General features: G+C 45.9%; 5 non-coding genes across 5 annotated transcripts; all 5 read left to right on the top strand.

The window, feature by feature from the left end:
• The first annotated feature begins 3,019 nt into the window (after positions 1-3,019).
• TRNAL-CAG (transfer RNA leucine (anticodon CAG)) lies at positions 3,020-3,102 on the top strand. Its single transcript has one exon. It is a non-coding gene; the product is annotated as a tRNA-Leu (tRNA).
• A 4,777-nt stretch (positions 3,103-7,879) lies between these two features.
• Positions 7,880-7,962, top strand: TRNAL-CAG (transfer RNA leucine (anticodon CAG)). Its single transcript has one exon. It is a non-coding gene; the product is annotated as a tRNA-Leu (tRNA).
• A 3,557-nt stretch (positions 7,963-11,519) lies between these two features.
• On the top strand, positions 11,520-11,602 carry TRNAL-CAG (transfer RNA leucine (anticodon CAG)). The gene has a single exon. It is a non-coding gene; the product is annotated as a tRNA-Leu (tRNA).
• A 4,773-nt stretch (positions 11,603-16,375) lies between these two features.
• On the top strand, positions 16,376-16,458 carry TRNAL-CAG (transfer RNA leucine (anticodon CAG)). The gene has a single exon. It is a non-coding gene; the product is annotated as a tRNA-Leu (tRNA).
• Positions 16,459-18,804: 2,346 nt separating this feature from the next.
• Positions 18,805-18,887, top strand: TRNAL-CAG (transfer RNA leucine (anticodon CAG)). The gene has a single exon. It is a non-coding gene; the product is annotated as a tRNA-Leu (tRNA).
• The last annotated feature ends 3,200 nt before the right edge of the window (positions 18,888-22,087 follow it).

Below are 22,087 nucleotides of genomic sequence, written 5' to 3' on the forward strand. Positions count from 1 at the left end.
CATAGGCGTGCCCATGACGAACACAACATTTCTCCTTAACCAATACAAAACAAACATAGCTGCTAAAAAAAAAGATACTATACTAAACCAGTATACAAGAATAGTACACAACAAGAAATGCCACATTCAGTCAATACACCCCGAATCCTTGCAGCCGCATTGAGCATGGCGGTCGAGGACTCAAACTGTACCGTTCAAGTCCTTGTCTCAGAGGCACTGAGTTGATTGGTATGGAGCCAGGCACCTCCTGATCTGAATCTTGAACTGGCTCCAAATTCTGCATGTCCACACCCCCTGTAGTAGATGATTGAGAATTAGTAGCAGTCACCACCGGCCATGTGCACTGGCTCAAAATTCAGCATGTCCACACCCCATGTAGTAGATGATTGAGAATTAGTAGCAGTCACCACCGGATCCACTGTCAGGATGATCCATCCTCTCCTTCATCAGCTTCAGATCCCACTGTTTCCCTGAGCAGGAAGTTCTGGAATTGAAAATACAGAGGACATTAAACAACATTCACTCAGTACATGGCACTCATTTTGGTTTATACGCTCGAAATTGAGTCATGAGGGAGGTGTGAAGAGTGTCAGGATGGCCGAGTGGTCTAAGGTGCTGCGTTCAGGTCGCAGCCTCCCTTGGAGGTGTGGGTTCAAAACCCACTTCTGACAAGTGTATTTTGCGAGGTGGATACATTTTTGGACTTTTTTTTCCCAAGCACCGTATCAAAAACAATGTCAACAGTTTCTGTAAATTATCGATAAGATCTATTTTCCGTTGCTTGCACTAATTGCCTGAAGTTGGCTAAATCGCAGTAAATCGGTAAAGCAGGAAATCACAGCATCTTCAACAAATCGTGATAGAGGGGCCGAGATAAAGGTTTCGACCCTACATATCAAAAGCGCAGCTGTCAATAGTTCAGCAGGTTCACAGTGCAGAAGGTTCAGTGGCACCAGGGTCCCCTGCGTCCCAATCACAGCTGGTTTTTAACTTCTGTATTCAGGGGATGGGAGGGGTGGGGGTGGTGCGTCGAGCACACACAGTGCCTGTTTTGCAGAGAAGTTTTAATAAATACACAAAGAATAATATGGAGTCTTTAGCCACGAGGAACACCTTCCCCTACCTTTTCTTCTCTCCGATTCCACATCACCGCACCTACCATCCAACTCCAAAACTCGGGGGAGACTAACACTCCCTACCTCCCTTGGTGTGCATCATGGGCGTGCCCATGACGAACACAACATTTCTCCTTAACCAATACAAAACAAACATAGCTGCTCAAAAAAAAGATACTATACTAATCCAGTATACAAGAATAGTACACAACAATAAATACCACATTCAGTCAATCCACCCCGAATCCTTCCAGCCGCGTTGAGCATGGCGGTCGAGGACTCAAACTGTACCGTTCAAGTCCTTGTCTCAGAGGCACTGAGTTGATTGGTATGGAGCCAGGCACCTCCTGATCTGAATCTTGAACTGGCTCCAAATTCTGCATGTCCACACCCCCTGTAGTAGATGATTGAGAATTAGTAGCAGTCACCACCGGCCATATGCACTGGCTCAAAATTCTGCAAGTCCACACCCCATGTAGTAGATGATTGAGAATTAGTAGCAGTCACCACAAGGTCCACTGTCAGGATGATCCATCCTCTCTCCTTCATCAGCCTCAGATCCCACTGTTTCCCTGAGCAGGAAGGTCTGGAATTGAAAATACAGAGGACATTAAATAACATTCACTCAGTACATGGCACTCATTTTGGTTTATAAGCAGGAAATTGAGCCATCAGTCTGGTGTCAAGAGTGTCAGGATGGCCGGGTGGTCCAACGTGCTCCATTCAGGTCACAATCTCCCTTGGAGATGTGGGTTCAAACCCCTCATCTGACAAGTGTCTTTTGCGAGCTGGATACATTTTTGGACTTTTTTTTTCCAAGCACCCTTATCAAAAACAATGTCAACAGTTTCTGTAAATTATCGATAAGATCTATTGTCCGTTGCTTGCACTAATTGCCTGAAGTAGGCTAAATCGCAGTAAATCGGTAAAGCAGGAAATCACAGCATCTTCAACAAATCGTGATAGAGGGGCCGAGATAAAGGTTTCGACCCTACATATCAAAAGCACAGCTGTCCATAGTTCAGCAGGTTCACAGTGCAGAAGGTTCAGTGGCACCAGGGTCCCCTGCGTCCCAATCACAGCTGGTTTTTAACTTCTGTATTCTGGGCATGGGAGGGGTGTGTTGCATCGTGCACACACAGTGCCTGTTTCGCAAATAAGTTTTAATAAATACACAGAGAATAATATAGAGTCATTGGCCACGAGGAACACCTTCCCTGACCTTTTATTCTCTCCGGTTCCACGTCACCGCGCCTACCATCCAACTCCAAAACTCGGGGGAGACTAACACTCCCTACCTCCCTTGGTGTGCATCATAGGCGTGCCCATGACTAACACAACATTTCTCCTTAACCAATACAAAACAAACATAGCTGCTAAAAAAAAAGATACTATACTAAACCAGTATACAAGAATAGTACACAACAAGAAATGCCACATTCAGTCAATCCACCCCGAATCCTTGCAGCCGCGTTGAGCATGGTGGTCGAGGACTCAAACTGTACCGTTCAAGTCCTTGTCTCAGAGGCACTGAGTTGATTGGTATGGAGCCAGGCACCTCCTGATCTGAATCTTGAACTGGCTCCAAATTCTGCATGTCCACACCCCTTGTAGTAGATGATTGAGAATTAGTAGCAGTCACCACCGGCCATGTGCACTGGCTCAAACTTCTGCATGTCCACACCCCAAGTAGTCGATGATTGCGAATTAGTAGCAGTCACCACCGGATTCACTGTCAGGATGATCCATCCTCTCTCCTTCATCAGCTTCAGATCCCACTGTTTCCCTGAGCAGGAAGGTCTGGAATTGAAAATACAGAGGACATTAAACAACATTCACTCAGTACATGGCACTCATTTTGGTTTATAAGCTGTAAATTGAGCCATCAGTGCAGCGTCAAGAGTGTCAGGATGGCCGAGTGGTCTAAGGCGCTGTGTTCAGGTTGCAGTCTCCTTTGGAGGCGTGGGTTCGAATCCCACTTCTGACAAGTGTCTTTTGCGAGGTGGATACATTTTTGGACTCTTTTTTTTCCAAGCACCCGTATCAAAAACAATGTCAACAGTTTCTCTAAATTATCAATAAGATCTATTGTCCGTTGCTTGCACTAATTTCCTGAAGTTGGCTAAATCGCAGTAAATCGGTAAAGCGGGAAATCACAGCATCTTCAACAAATCGTGATAGAGGGGCCGAGATAAAGGTTTCGACCCTACATATCAAAAGCGCAGCTGTCAATAGTTCAGCAGGTTCACAGTGCAGAAGGTTCAGTGGCACCAGGGTCCCCTGTGTCCCAATCACAGCTGGTTTTTAACTTCTGTATTCAGGGGATGGGAGGGGTGGGGGTGTTGCGTCGTGCACACACAGTGCCTGTTTTGCAGAGAAGTTTTAATAAATACACAAAGAATAATATGGAGTCTTTAGCCACGAGGAACACCTTCCCCTACCTTTTATTCTCTCCGATTCCACATCACCGCACCTACCATCCAACTCCAAAACTCGGGGGAGACTAACACTCCCTACCTCCCTTGGTGTGCATCATGGGCGTGCCCATGACGAACACAACATTTCTCCTTAACCAATACAAAACAAACATAGCTGCTCAAAAAAAAGATACTATACTAATCCAGTATACAAGAATAGTACACAACAATAAATACCACATTCAGTCAATCCACCCCGAATCCTTGCAGCCGCGTTGAGCATGGCGGTCGAGGACTCAAACTGTACCGTTCAAGTCCTTGTCTCAGAGGCACTGAGTTGATTGGTATGGAGCCAGGCACCTCCTGATCTGAATCTTGAACTGGCTCCAAATTCTGCATGTCCACACCCCCTGTACTAGATGATTCAGAATTAGTAGCAGTCACCACCGGCCATATGCACTGGCTCAAAATTCTGCAAGTCCACACCCCATGTAGTAGATGATTGAGAATTAGTAGCAGTCACCACAGGGTCCACTGTCAGGATGATCCATCCTCTCTCCTTCATCAGCTTCAGATCCCACTGTTTCCCTGAGCAGGAAGGTCTGGAAATGAAAATACAGAGGACATTAAATAACATTCACTCAGTACATGGCACTCATTTTGGTTTATAAGCTGGAAATTGAGCCATCAGTCTGGTGTCAAGAGTGTCAGGATGGCCGGGTGGTCTAAGGTGCTGCATTCAGGTCACAGTCTCCCTTGGAGACGTGGGTTCAAACCCCTCTTCTGACAAGTGTCTTTGCGAGGTGGATACATTTTTGGACTTTTTTTTCCAAGCACCCTTATCAAAAACAATGTCAACAGTTTCTGTAAATTATCGATAAGATCTATTGTCCGTTGGTTGCACTAATTGCCTGAAGTTGGCTAAATCGCAGTAAATCGGTAAAGCAGGAAATCACAGCATCTTCAACAAATCGTGATAGAGGGGCCGAGATAAAGGTTTCGACCCTACATATCAAAAGCACAGCTGTCCATAGTTCAGCAGGTTCACAGTGCAGAAGGTTCAGTGGCACCAGGGTCCCCTGCGTCCCAATCACAGCTGGTTTTTAATTTCTGTATTCTGGGCATGGGAGGGGTGTGTTGCATCGTGCACACACAGTGCCTGTTTCGCAAATAAGTTTTAATAAATAGACAGAGAATAATATAGAGTCATTGGCCACGAGGAACACCTTCCCTGACCTTTTATTCTCTCCGGTTCCACCTCACCGCGCCTACCATCCAACTCCAAAACTCGGGGGAGACTAACACTCCCTACCTCGCTTGGTGTGCATCATAGGCGTGCCCATGACGAACACAACATTTCTCCTTAACCAATACAAAACAAACATAGCTGCTAAAAAAAAAGATACTATACTAAACCAGTATACAAGAATAGTACACAACAAGAAATGCCACATTCAGTCAATACACCCCGAATCCTTGCAGCCGCATTGAGCATGGCGGTCGAGGACTCAAACTGTACCGTTCAAGTCCTTGTCTCAGAGGCACTGAGTTGATTGGTATGGAGCCAGGCACCTCCTGATCTGAATCTTGAACTGGCTCCAAATTCTGCATGTCCACACCCCCTGTAGTAGATGATTGAGAATTAGTAGCAGTCACCACCGGCCATGTGCACTGGCTCAAAATTCAGCATGTCCACACCCCATGTAGTAGATGATTGAGAATTAGTAGCAGTCACCACCGGATCCACTGTCAGGATGATCCATCCTCTCCTTCATCAGCTTCAGATCCCACTGTTTCCCTGAGCAGGAAGTTCTGGAATTGAAAATACAGAGGACATTAAACAACATTCACTCAGTACATGGCACTCATTTTGGTTTATACGCTCGAAATTGAGTCATGAGGGAGGTGTGAAGAGTGTCAGGATGGCCGAGTGGTCTAAGGTGCTGCGTTCAGGTCGCAGCCTCCCTTGGAGGTGTGGGTTCAAAACCCACTTCTGACAAGTGTATTTTGCGAGGTGGATACATTTTTGGACTTTTTTTTCCCAAGCACCGTATCAAAAACAATGTCAACAGTTTCTGTAAATTATCGATAAGATCTATTTTCCGTTGCTTGCACTAATTGCCTGAAGTTGGCTAAATCGCAGTAAATCGGTAAAGCAGGAAATCACAGCATCTTCAACAAATCGTGATAGAGGGGCCGAGATAAAGGTTTCGACTCTACATATCAAAAGCGCAGCTGTCAATAGTTCAGCAGGTTCACAGTGCAGAAGGTTCAGTGGCACCAGGGTCCCCTGCGTCCCAATCACAGCTGGTTTTTAACTTCTGTATTCAGGGGATGGGAGGGGTGGGGGTGGTGCGTCGAGCACACACAGTGCCTGTTTTGCAGAGAAGTTTTAATAAATACACAAAGAATAATATGGAGTCTTTAGCCACGAGGAACACCTTCCCCTACCTTTTCTTCTCTCCGATTCCACATCACCGCACCTACCATCCAACTCCAAAACTCGGGGGAGACTAACACTCCCTACCTCCCTTGGTGTGCATCATGGGCGTGCCCATGACGAACACAACATTTCTCCTTAACCAATACAAAACAAACATAGCTGCTCAAAAAAAAGATACTATACTAATCCAGTATACAAGAATAGTACACAACAATAAATACCACATTCAGTCAATCCACCCCGAATCCTTCCAGCCGCGTTGAGCATGGCGGTCGAGGACTCAAACTGTACCGTTCAAGTCCTTGTCTCAGAGGCACTGAGTTGATTGGTATGGAGCCAGGCACCTCCTGATCTGAATCTTGAACTGGCTCCAAATTCTGCATGTCCACACCCCCTGTAGTAGATGATTGAGAATTAGTAGCAGTCACCACCGGCCATATGCACTGGCTCAAAATTCTGCAAGTCCACACCCCATGTAGTAGATGATTGAGAATTAGTAGCAGTCACCACAAGGTCCACTGTCAGGATGATCCATCCTCTCTCCTTCATCAGCCTCAGATCCCACTGTTTCCCTGAGCAGGAAGGTCTGGAATTGAAAATACAGAGGACATTAAATAACATTCACTCAGTACATGGCACTCATTTTGGTTTATAAGCAGGAAATTGAGCCATCAGTCTGGTGTCAAGAGTGTCAGGATGGCCGGGTGGTCCAACGTGCTCCATTCAGGTCACAATCTCCCTTGGAGATGTGGGTTCAAACCCCTCATCTGACAAGTGTCTTTTGCGAGCTGGATACATTTTTGGACTTTTTTTTTCCAAGCACCCTTATCAAAAACAATGTCAACAGTTTCTGTAAATTATCGATAAGATCTATTGTCCGTTGCTTGCACTAATTGCCTGAAGTAGGCTAAATCGCAGTAAATCGGTAAAGCAGGAAATCACAGCATCTTCAACAAATCGTGATAGAGGGGCCGAGATAAAGGTTTCGACCCTACATATCAAAAGCACAGCTGTCCATAGTTCAGCAGGTTCACAGTGCAGAAGGTTCAGTGGCACCAGGGTCCCCTGCGTCCCAATCACAGCTGGTTTTTAACTTCTGTATTCTGGGCATGGGAGGGGTGTGTTGCATCGTGCACACACAGTGCCTGTTTCGCAAATAAGTTTTAATAAATACACAGAGAATAATATAGAGTCATTGGCCACGAGGAACACCTTCCCTGACCTTTTATTCTCTCCGGTTCCACGTCACCGCGCCTACCATCCAACTCCAAAACTCGGGGGAGACTAACACTCCCTACCTCCCTTGGTGTGCATCATAGGCGTGCCCATGACTAACACAACATTTCTCCTTAACCAATACAAAACAAACATAGCTGCTAAAAAAAAAGATACTATACTAAACCAGTATACAAGAATAGTACACAACAAGAAATGCCACATTCAGTCAATCCACCCCGAATCCTTGCAGCCGCGTTGAGCATGGTGGTCGAGGACTCAAACTGTACCGTTCAAGTCCTTGTCTCAGAGGCACTGAGTTGATTGGTATGGAGCCAGGCACCTCCTGATCTGAATCTTGAACTGGCTCCAAATTCTGCATGTCCACACCCCTTGTAGTAGATGATTGAGAATTAGTAGCAGTCACCACCGGCCATGTGCACTGGCTCAAACTTCTGCATGTCCACACCCCAAGTAGTCGATGATTGCGAATTAGTAGCAGTCACCACCGGATTCACTGTCAGGATGATCCATCCTCTCTCCTTCATCAGCTTCAGATCCCACTGTTTCCCTGAGCAGGAAGGTCTGGAATTGAAAATACAGAGGACATTAAACAACATTCACTCAGTACATGGCACTCATTTTGGTTTATAAGCTGGAAATTGAGCCATCAGTGCAGTGTCAAGAGTGTCAGGATGGCCGAGTGGTCTAAGGCGCTGCGTTCAGGTCGCAGTCTCTTTTGGAGGTGTGGGTTCGAATCCCACTTCTGACAAGTGTCTTTTGCGAGGTGGATACATTTTTGGACTTTTTTTTTCCAAGCACCCGTATCAAAAACAATGTCAACAGTTTCTGTAAATTATCGATAAGATCTATTGTCCGTTGCTTGCACTAATTTCCTGAAGTTGGCTAAATCGCAGTAAATCGGTAAAGCGGGAAATCACAGCATCTTCAACAAATCGTGATAGAGGGGCAGAGATAAAGGTTTCGACCCTGCATATCAAGAGCGCAGCTGTCAATAGTTCATCAGGTTCACAGTGCAGAAGGTTCAGTGGCACCAGGGTCCCCTGCGTCCCAATCACAGCTGGTTTTTAACTTCTGTATTCAGGGCATGGGAGGGGTGTGTTGCATCGTGCACACATGGTGCCTGTTTCGCAGATAAGTTTTAATAAATACACAGAGAATAATATAGAGTCATTGGCCACGAGAAACACCTTCCCTGGCCTTTTATTCTCTCCGGTTCCACGTCACCGCGCCTACCATCCAACTCCAAAACTCGGGGGAGACTAACACTCCCTACCTCCCTTGGTGTGCATCATAGGCGAGCCCATGACGAACACAACATTTCTCCTTAACCAATACAAAACAAACATAGCTGCTTAAAAAAAAGATACTATACTAATCCAGTATACAAGAATAGTACAAAACAAGAAATGCCACATTCAGTCAATCCACCCCGAATCCTTGCAGCCGCGTTGAGCATGGCGGTCGAGGACTCAAACTGTACCGTTCAAGTCCTTGTCTCAGAGGCACTGAGTTGATTGGTATGGAGCCAGGCACCTCCTGATCTGAATCTTGAACTGGCTCCAAATTCTGCATGTCCACACCCCTTGTAGTAGATGATTGAGAATTAGTAGCAGTCACCACCGGCCATGTGCACTGGCTCAAACTTCTGCATGTCCACACCCCAAGTAGTCGATGATTGAGAATTAGTAGCAGTCACCACCGGATTCACTGTCAGGATGATCCATTCTCTCCTTCATCAGCTTCAGATCCCACTGTTTCCCTGAGCAGGAAGGTCTGGAATTGAAAATACAGAGGACATTAAACAACATTCACTCAGTACATGGCACTCATTTTGGTTTAGAAGCTGGAAATTGAGCCATCAGTGCAGTGTCAAGAGTATCAGGATGGCCGAGTGGTCTAAGGCGCTGAGTTCAGGTCGCAGTCTCCTTTGGAGGCGTGGGTTCGAATCCCACTTCTGACAAGTGTCTTTTGCGAGGTGGATACATTTTTGGACTTTTGTTTTCCAAGCACCCGTATCAAAAACAATGTCAACAGTTTCTGTAAATTATCGATAAGATCTATTGACCGTTGCTTGCACTAATTTCCTGAAGTTGGCTAAATCGCAGTAAATCGGTAAAGCGGGAAATCGCAGCATCTTCAACAAATCGTGATAGAGGGGCAGAGATAAAGGTTTCGACCCTACATATCAAGACCGCATCTGTCAATAGTTCAGCAGGTTCACAGTGCAGAAGGTTCAGTGGCACCAGAGTCCCCTGCGTCCCAATCACAGCTGGTTTTTAACTTCTGTATTCAGGGCATGGGAGGGGTGTGTTGCATCGTGCACACACGGTGCCTGTTTTGCAGATAAGTTTTAATAAATACACAGAGAATAATATAGAGTCATTGGCCACGAGGAACACCTTCCCTGACCTTTTATTCTCTCCGGTTCCACGTCACCGCGCCTACCATCCAACTCCAAAACTCGGGGGAGACTAACACTCCCTACCTCCCTTGGTGTGCATCATAGGCGTGCCCATGACGAACACAACATTTCTCCTTAACCAATACAAAACAAACATAGCTGCTTAAAAAAAAGATACTATACTAATCCAGTATACAAGAATAGTACAAAACAAGAAATGCCACATTCAGTCAATCCACCCCGAATCCTTGCAGCCGCGTTGAGCATGGCGGTCGAGGACTCAAACTGTACCGTTCAAGTCCTTGTCTCAGAGGCACTGAGTTGATTGGTATGGAGCCAGGCACCTCCTGATCTGAATCTTGAACTGGCTCCAAATTCTGCATGTCCACACCCCTTGTGGTAGATGATTGAGAATTAGTAGCAGTCACCACCGGCCATGTGCACTGGCTCAAACTTCTGCATGTCCACACCCCAAGTAGTCGATGATTGAGAATTAGTAGCAGTCACCACCGGATTCACTGTCAGGATGATCCATCCTCTCTCCTTCATCAGCTTCAGATCCCACTGTTTCCCTGAGCAGGAGTGTCTGGAATTGAAAATACAGAGGACATTAAACAACATTCACTCAGTACATGGCACTCATTTTGGTTTAGAAGCTGGAAATTGAGCCATCAGAGCAGTGTCAAGAGTATCAGGATGGCCGAGTGGTCTAGGGTGCTGAGTTCAGGTCGCAGTCTCCTTTGGAGGCGTGGGTTCGAATCCCACTTCTGACAAGTGTCTTTTGCGAGGTGGATACATTTTTGGACTTTTTTTTTCCAAGCACCCGTATCAAAAACAATGTCAACAGTTTCTGTAAATTATTGATAAGATCTATTGACCGTTGCTTGCACTAATTTCCTGAAGTTGGCTAAATCGCAGTAAATCGGTAAAGCGGGAAATCGCAGAATCTTCAACAAATCGTGATAGAGGGGCAGAGATAAAGGTTTCGACCCTACATATCAAGACCGCATCTGTCAATAGTTCAGCAGGTTCACAGTGCAGAAGGTTCAGTGGCACCAGGGTCCCCTGCGTCCCAATCACAGCTGGTTTTTAACTTCTGTATTCAGGGCATGGGAGGGGTGTGTTGCATCGTGCACACACGGTGCCTGTTTTGCAGATAAGTTTTAATAAATACACAGAGAATAATATGGAGTCTTTGGCCACGAGGAACACCTTCCCTGACCTTTTATTCTCTCCGGTTCCACGTCACCGCGCCTACCATCCAACTCCAAAACTCGGGGGAGACTAACACTCCCTACCTCCCTTGGTGTGCATCATAGGCGTGCCCATGACGAACACAACATTTCTCCTTAACCAATACAAAACAAACATAGCTGCTCAAAAAAAAGATACTATACTAATCCAGTATACAAGAATAGTACACAACAAGAAATGCCACATTCAGTCAATCCACCCCGAATCCTTGCAGCCGCGTTGAGCATGGCGGTCGAGGACTCAAACTGTACCGTTCAAGTCCTTGTCTCAGAGGCACTGAGTTGATTGGTATGGAGCCAGGCACCTCCTGATCTGAATCTTGAACTGGCTCCAAATTCTGCATGTCAACACCCCCTGTAGTAGATGATTGAGAATTAGTTGCAGTCACCACCAGCCATGTGCACTGGCTCAAACTTCTGCATGTCCACACCCCAAGTAATCGATGATTGCGAATTAGTAGCAGTCACCACCGGATCCACTGTCAGGATGATCCATCCTCTCTCCTTCATCAGCTTCAGATCCCACTGTTTCCCTGAGCAGGAAGGTCTGGAATTGAAAATACAGAGGACATTAAACAACATTCACTCAGTACATGGCACTCATTTTGGTTTATAAGCTGGAAATTGAGCCATCAGTGCAGTGTCAAGAGTGTCAGGATGGCCGAGTGGTCTAAGGCGCTGCGTTCAGGTCGCAGTCTCCTTTGGAGGCGTGGGTTCGAATCCCACTTCTGACAAGTGTCTTTTGCGAGGTGGATACATTTTTTGACTTTTTTTTTCCAAGCACCCTTATCAAAAACAATGTCAACAGTTTCTGTGAATTATCGATAAGATCTATTGTCCGTTGCTTGCACTAATTTCCTGAAGTTGGCTAAATCGCAGTAAATCGGTAAAGCGGGAAATCACAGCATCTTCAACAAATCGTGACAGAGGAGCCGACATAAAGGTTTCGACCCTACATATCAAAAGCGCAGCTGTCAATAGTTCAGCAGGTTCACAGTGCAGAAGGTTCAGTGGCACCAGGGTCCCCTGCGTCCCAATCACAGCTGGTTTTTAACTTCTGTATTCAGGGGATGGGAGGGGTGGGGGTGTTGCGTTGTGCACACACAGTGCCTGTTTTGCAGAGAAGTTTTAATAAATACACAAAGAATAATATGGAGTCTTTAGCCACGAGGAACACCTTCCCCTACCTTTTATTCTCTCCGATTCCACATCACCGCACCTACCATCCAACTCCAAAACTCGGGGGAGACTAACACTCCCTACCTCCCTTGGTGTGCATCATGGGCGTGCCCGTGACGAACACAACATTTCTCCTTAACCAATACAAAACAAACATAGCTGCTCAAAAAAAAGATACTATACTAATCCAGTATAGAAGAATAGTACACAACAATAAATACCACATTCAGTCAATCCACCCCGAATCCTTGCAGCCGCGTTGAGCATGGCGGTCGAGGTCTCAAACTGTACCGTTCAAGTCCTTGTCTCAGAGGCACTGAGTTGATTGGTATGGAGCCAGGCACCTCCTGATCTGAATCTTGAACTGGCTCCAAATTCTGCATGTCCACACCCCCTGTAGTAGATGATTGAGAATTAGTAGCAGTCACCACCGGCCATATGCACTGGCTCAAAATTCTGCAAGTCCACACCCCATGTAGTAGATGATTGAGAATTAGTAGCAGTCACCACAGGGTCCACTGTCAGGATGATCCATCCTCTCTCCTTCATCAGCTTCAGATCCCACTGTTTCCCTGAGCAGGAAGGTCTGGAATTGAAAATACAGAGGACATTAAATAACATTCACTCAGTACATGGCACTCATTTTGGTTTATAAGCTGGAAATTGTGCCATCAGTCTGGTGAGAAGAGTGTCAGGATGGCCGGGTGGTCTAAGGTGCTGCATTCAGGTCACAGTCACCCTTGGAGATGTGGGTTCAAACCCCTCTTCTGACAAGTGTCTTTGCGAGGTGGATACATTTTTTGACTTTTTTTTCCAAGCACCCTTATCAAAAACAATGTCAACAGTTTCTGTAAATTATCAATAAGATCTATTGTCCGTTGGTTGCACTAATTGCCTGAAGTTGGCTAAATCGCAGTAAATCGGTAAAGCAGGAAATCACAGCATCTTCAACAAATCGTGATAGAGGTGCCGAGATAAAGGTTTCGACCCTACATATCAAAAGCACAGCTGTCCATAGTTCAGCAGGTTCACAGTGCAGAAGGTTCAGTGGTACCAGGGTCCCCTGCGTCCCAATCACAGCTGGTTTTTAACTTCTATATTCTGGGCATGGGAGGGGTGTGTTGCATCGTGCACACACAGTGCCTGTTTCGCAAATAAGTTTTAATAAATACACAGAGAATAATATAGAGTCATTGGCCACGAGGAACACCTTCCCTGACCTTTTATTCTCTCCGGTTCCACGTCACCGCGCCTACCATCCAACTCCAAAACTCGGGGAGACTAACACTCCCTACCTCCCTTGGTGTGCATCATAGGCGTGCCCATGACGAACACAACATTTCTCCTTAACCAATACAAAACAAACATAGCTGCTAAAAAAAAAGATACTATACTAAACCAGTATACAAGAATAGTACACAACAAGAAATGCCACATTCAGTCAATACACCCCGAATCCTTGCAGCCGCGTTGAGCATGGCGGTCGAGGACTCAAACTGTACCGTTCAAGTCCTTGTCTCAGAGGCACTGAGTTGATTGGTATGGAGTCAGGCACCTCCTGATCTGAATCTTGAACTGGCTTCAAATTCTGCATGTCCACACCCCCTGTAGTAGATGATTGAGAATTAGTAGCAGTCACCACCGGCCATGTGCACTGGCTCAAAATTCAGCATGTCCACACCCCATGTAGTAGATGATTGAGAATTAGTAGCAGTCACCACCGGATCCACTGTCAGGATGATCCATCCTCTCTCCTTCATCACCTTCAGATCCCACTGTTTCCCTGAGCAGGAAGGTCTGGAATTGAAAATACAGAGGACATTAAACAACATTCACTCAGTACATGGCACTCATTTTGGTTTATAAGCTGGAAATTGAGCCATCAGTGCAGTGTCAAGAGTGTCAGGATGGCCGAGTGGTCTAAGGTGCTGCGTTCAGGTCGCAGTCTCCTTTGGAGGCGTGGGTTCGAATCTGACTTCTGACAAGTGTCTTTTGCGAGGTGGATACATTTTTGGACTTTTTTTTCCAAGCACCCTTATCAAAAACAATGTCAACAGTTTCTGTAAATTATCGATAAGATCTATTTTACGTTGCTTGCACTAATTGCCTGAAGTTGGCTAAATCGCAGTAAATCGGTAAAGCAGGAAATCACAGCATCTTCAACAAATCGTGATAGAGGGGCCGAGATAAAGGTTTCGACCCTACATATCAAAAGCGCAGCTGTCAATAGTTCAGCAGGTTCACAGTGCAGAAGGTTCAGTGGCACCAGGGTCCCCTGCGTCCCAATCAGACCTGGTTTTTAACTTCTGTATTCAGGGGATGGGAGGGGTGTGTTGCATCGTGCACACACGGTGCCTGTTTCGCAGATAAGTTTTAATAAATACACAGAGAATAATATAGAGTCATTGGCCACGAGGAACACCTTCCCTGACCTTTTATTCTCTCCGGTTCAACGTCACCGCGCCTACCATCCAACTCCAAAACTCGGGGGAGACTAACACTCCCTACCTCCCTTGGTGTGCATCATGGGCGTGCCCATGACGAACACAACATTTCTCCTTAACCAATACAAAACAAACATAGCTGCTCAAAAAAAAGATACTATACTAATCCAGTATACAAGAATAGTACACAACAATAAATACCACATTCAGTCAATCCACCCCGAATCCTTGCAGCCGCGTTGAGCATGGCGGTCGAGGACTCAAACTGTACCGTTCAAGTCCTTGTCTCAGAGGCACTGAGTTGATTGGTATGGAGCCAGGCACCTCCTGATCTGAATCTTGAACTGGCTCCAAATTCTGCATGTCCACACCCGCTGTAGTAGATGATTGAGAATTAGTAGCAGTCACCACCGGCCATATGCACTGGCTCAAAATTCTGCAAGTCCACACCCCATGTAGTAGATGATTGAGAATTAGTAGCAGTCACCACAGGGTCCACTGTCAGGATGATCCATCCTCTCTCCTTCATCAGCTTCAGATCCCACTGTTTCCCTGAGCAGGAAGGTCTGGAATTGAAAATACAGAGGACATTAAATAACATTCACTCAGTACATGGCACTCATTTTGGTTTATAAGCTGGAAATTGAGCCATCAGTCTGGTGTCAAGCGTGTCAGGATGGCCGGGTGGTCCAACGTGCTCCATTCAGGTCACAGTCTCCCTTGGAGATGTGGGTTCAAACCCCTCTTCTGACAATTGTCTTTTGCGAGCTGGATACATTTTTGGACTTTTTTTTTCCAAGCACCCTTATCAAAAACAATGTCAACAGTTTCTGTAAATTATCGATAAGATCTATTGTCCGTTGCTTGCACTAATTGCCTGAAGTTGGCTAAATCGCAGTAAATCGGTAAAGCAGGAAATCACAGCATCTTCAACAAATCGTGATAGAGGGGCCGAGATAAAGGTTTCGACCCTACATATCAAAAGCACAGCTGTCAATAGTTCAGCAGGTTCACAGTGCAGAAGGTTCAGTGGCACCAGGGTCCCCTGCGTCCCAATCACAGCTGGTTTTTAACTTCTGTATTCAGGGCACGGGAGGGGTGTGTTGCATCGTGCACACACAGTGCCTGTTTCGCAAATAAGTTTTAATAAATACACAGAGAATAATATAGAGTCATTGGCCACGAGGAACACCTTCCATGACCTTTTATTCTCTCCGGTTCCACGTCACCGCGCCTACCATCCAACTCCAAAACTCGGGGGAGACTAACACTCCCTACCTCCCTTGGTGTGCATCATAGGCGTGCCCATGACGAACACAACATTTCTCCTTAACCAATACAAAACAAACATAGCTGCTCAAAAAAAAGATACTATACTAATCCAGTATACAAGAATAGTACACAACAAGAAATGCCACATTCAGTCAATCCACCCCGAATCCTTGCAGCCGCGTTGAGCATGGCGGTCGAGGACTCAAACTGTACCGTTCAAGTCCTTGTCTCAGAGGCACTGAGTTGATTGGTATGGAGCCAGGCACCTCCTGATCTGAATCTTGAACTGGCTCCAAATTCTGCATGTCCACACCCCTTGTATTAGATTATTGAGAATTAGTAGCAGTCACCACCGGCCATGTGCACTGGCTCAAACTTCTGCATGTCCACACCCCAAGTAGTCAATGACTGCGAATTAGTAGCAGTCACCACCGGATTCACTGTCAGGATGATCCATCCTCTCTCCTTCATCAGCTTCAGATCCCACTGTTTCCCTGAGCAGGAAGTTCTGGAATTGAAAATACAGAGGACATTAAACAACATTCACTCAGTACATGGCACTCATTTTGGTTTATAAGCTGGAAATTGAGCCATCAGTGCAGTGTCAAGAGTGTCAGGATGGCCGAGTGGTCTAAGGCTCTGTGTTCAGGTTGCAGTCTCCTTTGGAGGCGTGGGTTCGAATCCCACTTCTGACAAGTGTCTTTTGCGAGGTGGATACATTTTTGGACTTTTTTTTTTCCAAGCACCCGTATCAAAAACAATGTCAACAGTTTCTGTAAATTATCGATAAGATCTATTGTCCGTTGCTTGCACTAATTTCCTGAAGTTGGCTAAATCGCAGTAAATCGGTAAAGCGGGAAATCACAGCATCTTCAACAAATCGTGATAGAGGGGCAGAGATAAAGGTTTCGACCCTACATATCAAGAGCGCAGCTGTCAATAGTTCAGCAGGTTCACAGTGCAGAAGGTTCAGTGGCACCAGGGTCCCCTGCGTCCCAATCACAGTTGGTTTTTAACTTCTGTATTCAGGGCAAGGGAGGGGTGTGTTGCATCGTGCACACACGGTGCCTGTTTCGCAGATAAGTTTTAATAAATACACAGAGAATAATATAGAGTCATTGGCCACGAGGAACACCTTCCCTGACCTTTTATTCTCTCCGGTTCCACGTCACCGCGCCTACCATCCAACTCCAAAACTCAGGGGAGACTAACACTCCCTACCTCCCTTGGTGTGCATCATAGGCGTGCCCATTACGAACACAACATTTCTCCTTAACCAATACAAAACAAACATAGCTGCTCAAAAAAAAGATACTATACTAATCCAGTATACAAGAATAGTACACAACAAGAAATGCCACATTCAGTCAATCCACCCCGAATCCTTGCAGCCGCGTTGAGCATGGCGGTCAAGGACTCAAACTGTACCGTTCAAGTCCTTGTCTCAGAGGCACTGAGTTGATTGGTATGGAGCCAGGCACCTCTTGATCTGAATCTTGAACTGGCTCCAAATTCTTCATGTCCACACCCCTTGTAGTAGATGATTGAGAATTAGTAGCAGTCACCACCGGCCATGTGCACTGGCTCAAAATTCAGCATGTCCACACCCCATGTAGTCGATGATTGAGAATTAGTAGCAGTCACCACCGGATTCACTGTCAGGATGATCCATCCTCTCTCCTTCATCAGCTTCAGATCCCACTGTTTGCCTGAGCAGGAAGGTCTGGAATTGAAAATACAGAGGACATTAAACAACATTCACTCAGTACATGGCACTCATTTTGGTTTAGAAGCTGGAAATTGAGCCATCAGTGCAGTGTCAAGAGTGTCAGGATGGCCAAGTGGTCTAAGGCGCTGCGTTCAGGTCACAGTCTCCTTTCGAGGCGTGGGTTCGAATCCCACTTCTGACAAGTGTCTTTTGCGAGGTGGATACATTTTTGGACTTTTTTTTTCCAAGCACCCGTATCAAAAACAATGTCAACAGTTTCTGTAAATTATCGATAAGATCTATTGTCCGTTGCTTGCACTAATTTCCTGAAGTTGGCTAAATCGCAGTAAATCGGTAAAGCGGGAAATCACAGCATCTTCAACAAATCGTGATAGAGGGGCAGAGATAAAGGTTTCGACCCTACATATCAAGAGCGCAGCTGTCAATAGTTCAGCAGGATCACAGTGCAGAAGGTTCAGTGGCACCAGGGTCCCCTGCGTCCCAATCACAGCTGGTTTTTAACTTCTGTATTCAGGGCATGGGAGGGGTGTGTTGCATCGTGCACACACGGTGCCTGTTTCGCAGATAAGTTTTAATAAATACACAGAGAATAATATAGAGTCATTGGCCACGAGGAACACCTTCCCTGACCTTTTATTCTCTCCGGTTCCACGTCACCGCGCCTACCATCCAACTCCAAAACTCGGGGGAGACTAACACTCCCTACCTCCCTTGGTGTGCATCATAGGCGTGCCCATGACGAACACAACATTTCTCCTTAACCAATACAAAACAAATATAGCTGCTCAAAAAAAAGATACTATACTAATCCAGTATACAAGAATAGTACACAACAAGAAATGCCACATTCAGTCAATCCACCCCGAATCCTTGCAGCCGCGTTGAGCATGGCGGTCGAGGACTCAAACTGTACCGTTCAAGTCCTTGTCTCAGAGGCACTGAGTTGATTGGTATGGAGCCAGGCACCTCCTGATCTGAATCTTGAACTGGCTCCAAATTCTGCATGTCCACACCCCTTGTAGTAGATGATTGAGAATTAGTAGCAGTCACCACCGGCCATGTGCACTGGCTCAAACTTCTGCATGTCCACACCCCAAGTAGTCGATGACTGCGAATTAGTAGCAGTCACTACCGGATTCACTGTCAGGATGATCCATCCTCTCTCCTTCATCAGCTTCAGATCCCACTGTTTCCCTGAGCAGGAAGGTCTGGAATTGAAAATACAGAGGACATTAAACAACATTCACTCAGTACATGGCACTCATTTTAGTTTATAAGCTGGAAATTGAGCCATCAGTGCAGTGTCAAGAGTGTCAGGATGGCCGAGTGGTGTAAGGCGCTGCGTTCAGGTTGCAGTCTCCTTTGGAGGCGTGGGTTCGAATCCCACTTCTGACAAGTGTCTTTTGCGACGTGGATACATTTTTGGACTTTTTTTTTTCCAAGCACCCTTATCAAAAACAATGTCAACAGTTTCTGTAAATTATCGATAAGATCTATTGTCCGTTGCTTGCACTAATTTCCTGAAGTTGGCTAAATCGCAGTAAATCGGTAAAGCGGGAAATCACAGCATCTTCAACAAATCGTGATAGAGGGGCAGAGATAAAGGTTTCGACCCTACATATCAAGAGCGCAGCTGTCAATAGTTCAGCAGGTTCACAGTGCAGAAGGTTCAGTGGCACCAGGGTCCCCTGCGTCCCAATCACAGTTGGTTTTTAACTTCTGTATTCAGGGCATGGGAGGGGTGTGTTGCATCGTGCACACACGGTGCCTGTTTCGCAGATAAGTTTCAATAAATACACAGAGAATAATATAGAGTCATTGGCCACGAGGAACACCTTCCCTGACCTTTTATTCTCTCCGGTTTCACGTCACCGCGCCTACCATCCAACTCCAAAACTCAGGGGAGACTAACACTCCCTACCTCCCTTGGTGTGCATCATAGGCGTGCCCATTACGAACACAACATTTCTCCTTAACCAATACAAAACAAACATAGCTGCTCAAAAAAAAGATACTATACTAATCCAGTATACAAGAATAGTACACAACAAGAAATGCCACATTCAGTCAATCCACCCCGAATCCTTGCAGCCGTGTTGAGCATGGCGGTCGAGGACTCAAACTGTACCGTTCAAGTCCTTGTCTCAGAGGCACTGAGTTGATTGGTATGGAGCCAGGCACCTCTTGATCTGAATCTTGAACTGGCTCCAAATTCTTCATGTCCACACCCCTTGTAGTAGATGATTGAGAATTAGTAGCAGTCACCACCGGCCATGTGCACTGGCTCAAAATTCAGCATGTCCACACCCCATGTAGTCGATGATTGAGAATTAGTAGCAGTCACCACCGCATCCACTGTCAGGATGATCCATCCTCTCTCCTTCATCAGCTTCAGATCCCACTGTTTCCCTGAGCAGGAAGGTCTGGAATTGAAAATACAGAGGACATTAAACAACATTCACTCAGTACATGGCACTCATTTTGGTTTATAAGCTGGAAATTGAGCCATCAGTGCAGTGTCAAGAGTGTCCGGATGGCCGAGTGGTCTAAGGCGCTGAGTTCAGGTCGCATTTTCCTTTGGAGGCGTGGGTTCGAGTCCCACTTCTGACAAGTGTCTTTTGCGAGGTGGATACATTTTTGGACTTTTTTTTCCCAAGCACCGTATCAAAAACAATGTCAACAGTTTCTGTAAATTATCGATAAGATCTATTTTCCGTTGCTTGGACTAATTGCCTGAAGTTGGCTAAATCGCAGTAAATCGGTAAAGCAGGAAATCACAGCATCTTCAACAAATCGTGATAGAGGGGCCGAGATAAAAGTTTCGACCCTACATATCAAAAGCGCAGCTGTCAATAGTTCAGCAGGTTCACAGTGCAGAAGGTTCAGTGGCACCAGGGTCCCCTGCGTCCCAATCACAGCTGGTTTTTAACTTCTGTATTCAGGGGATGGGAGGGGTGGGGGTGTTGCGTCGTGCACACACAGTGCCTGTTTTGCAGAGAAGTTTTAATAAATACACAAAGAATAATATGGAGTCTTTAGCCACGAGGAACACATTCCCCTACCTTTTATTCTCTCCGATTCCACATCACCGCACCTACCATCCAACTCCAAAACTCGGGGGAGACTAACACTCCCTACCTCCCTTGGTGTGCATCATGGGCGTGCCCATGACGAACACAACATTTCTCCTTAACCAATACAAAACAAACATAGCTGCTCAAAAAAAAAATACTATACTAATCCAGTATACAAGAATAGTACACAACAATAAATACCACATTCAGTCAATCCACCCCGAATACTTGCAGCCGCGTTGAGCATGGCGGTCGAGGACTCAAACTGTACCGTTCAAGTCCTTGTCTCAGAGGCACTGAGTTGATTGGTATGGAGCCAGGCACCTCCTGATCTGAATCTTGAACTGGCTCCAAATTCTGCATGTCCACACCCCCTGTAGTAGATGATTGAGAATTAGTAGCAGTCACCACCGGCCATATGCACTGGCTCAAAATTCTGCAAGTCCACACCCCATGTAGTAGATGATTGAGAATTAGTAGCAGTCACCACAGGGTCCACTGTCAGGATGATCCATCCTCTCTCCTTCATCAGCTTCAGATCCCACTGTTTCCCTGAGCAGGAAGGTCTGGAATTGAAAATACAGAGGACATTAAATAACATTCACTCAGTACATGGCACTCATTTTGGTTTATAAGCTGGAAATTGAGCCATCAGTCTGGTGTCAAGAGTGTCTGGATGTCCGGGTGGTCCAAGGTGCTCCATTCAGGTCACAGTCTCCCTTGGAGATGTGGGTTCAAACCCCTCTTCTGACAAGTGTCTTTTGCGAGCTGGATACATTTTTGGACTTTTTTTTTCCAAGCACCCTTATCAAAAACAATGTCAACAGTTTCTGTAAATTATCGATAAGATCTATTGTCCGTTGCTTGCACTAATTGCCTGAAGTTGGCTACATCGCAGTAAATCGGTAAAGCAGGAAATCACAGCATCTTCAACAAATCGTGATGGAGGGGCCGAGATAAAGGTTTCGACCCTACATATCAAAAGCACAGTTGTCAATAGTTCAGCAGGTTCACAGTGCAGAAGGTTCAGTGGCACCAGGGTCCCCTGCGTCCCAATCACAGCTGGTTTTTAACTTCTGTATTCAGGGCACGGGAGGGGTGTGTTGCATCGTGCACACACTGTGCCTGTTTCGCAAATAAGTTTTAATAAATACACAGAGAATAATATAGAGTCATTGGCCACGAGGAACACCTTCCATGACCTTTTATTCTCTCCGGTTCCACGTCACCGCGCCTACCATCCAACTCCAAAACTTGGGGGAGACTAACACTCCCTACCTCCCTTGGTGTGCATCATAGGCGTGCCCATGACGAACACAACATTTCTCCTTAACCAATACAAAACAAACATAGCTGATCAAAAAAAAGATACTATACTAAACCAGTATACAAGAATAGTACACAACAAGAAATGCCACATTCAGTCAATCCACCCTGAATCCTTGCAGCCGCGTTGAGCATGGCAGTCGAGGACTCAATCTGTACCGTTCAAGTCCTTGTCTCAGAGACACTGAGTTGATT

Source organism: Pleurodeles waltl, unplaced genomic scaffold (genome assembly GCF_031143425.1).
Source record: "Pleurodeles waltl isolate 20211129_DDA unplaced genomic scaffold, aPleWal1.hap1.20221129 scaffold_39, whole genome shotgun sequence".
Taxonomy (NCBI): Eukaryota; Metazoa; Chordata; class Amphibia; order Caudata; family Salamandridae; genus Pleurodeles; species Pleurodeles waltl.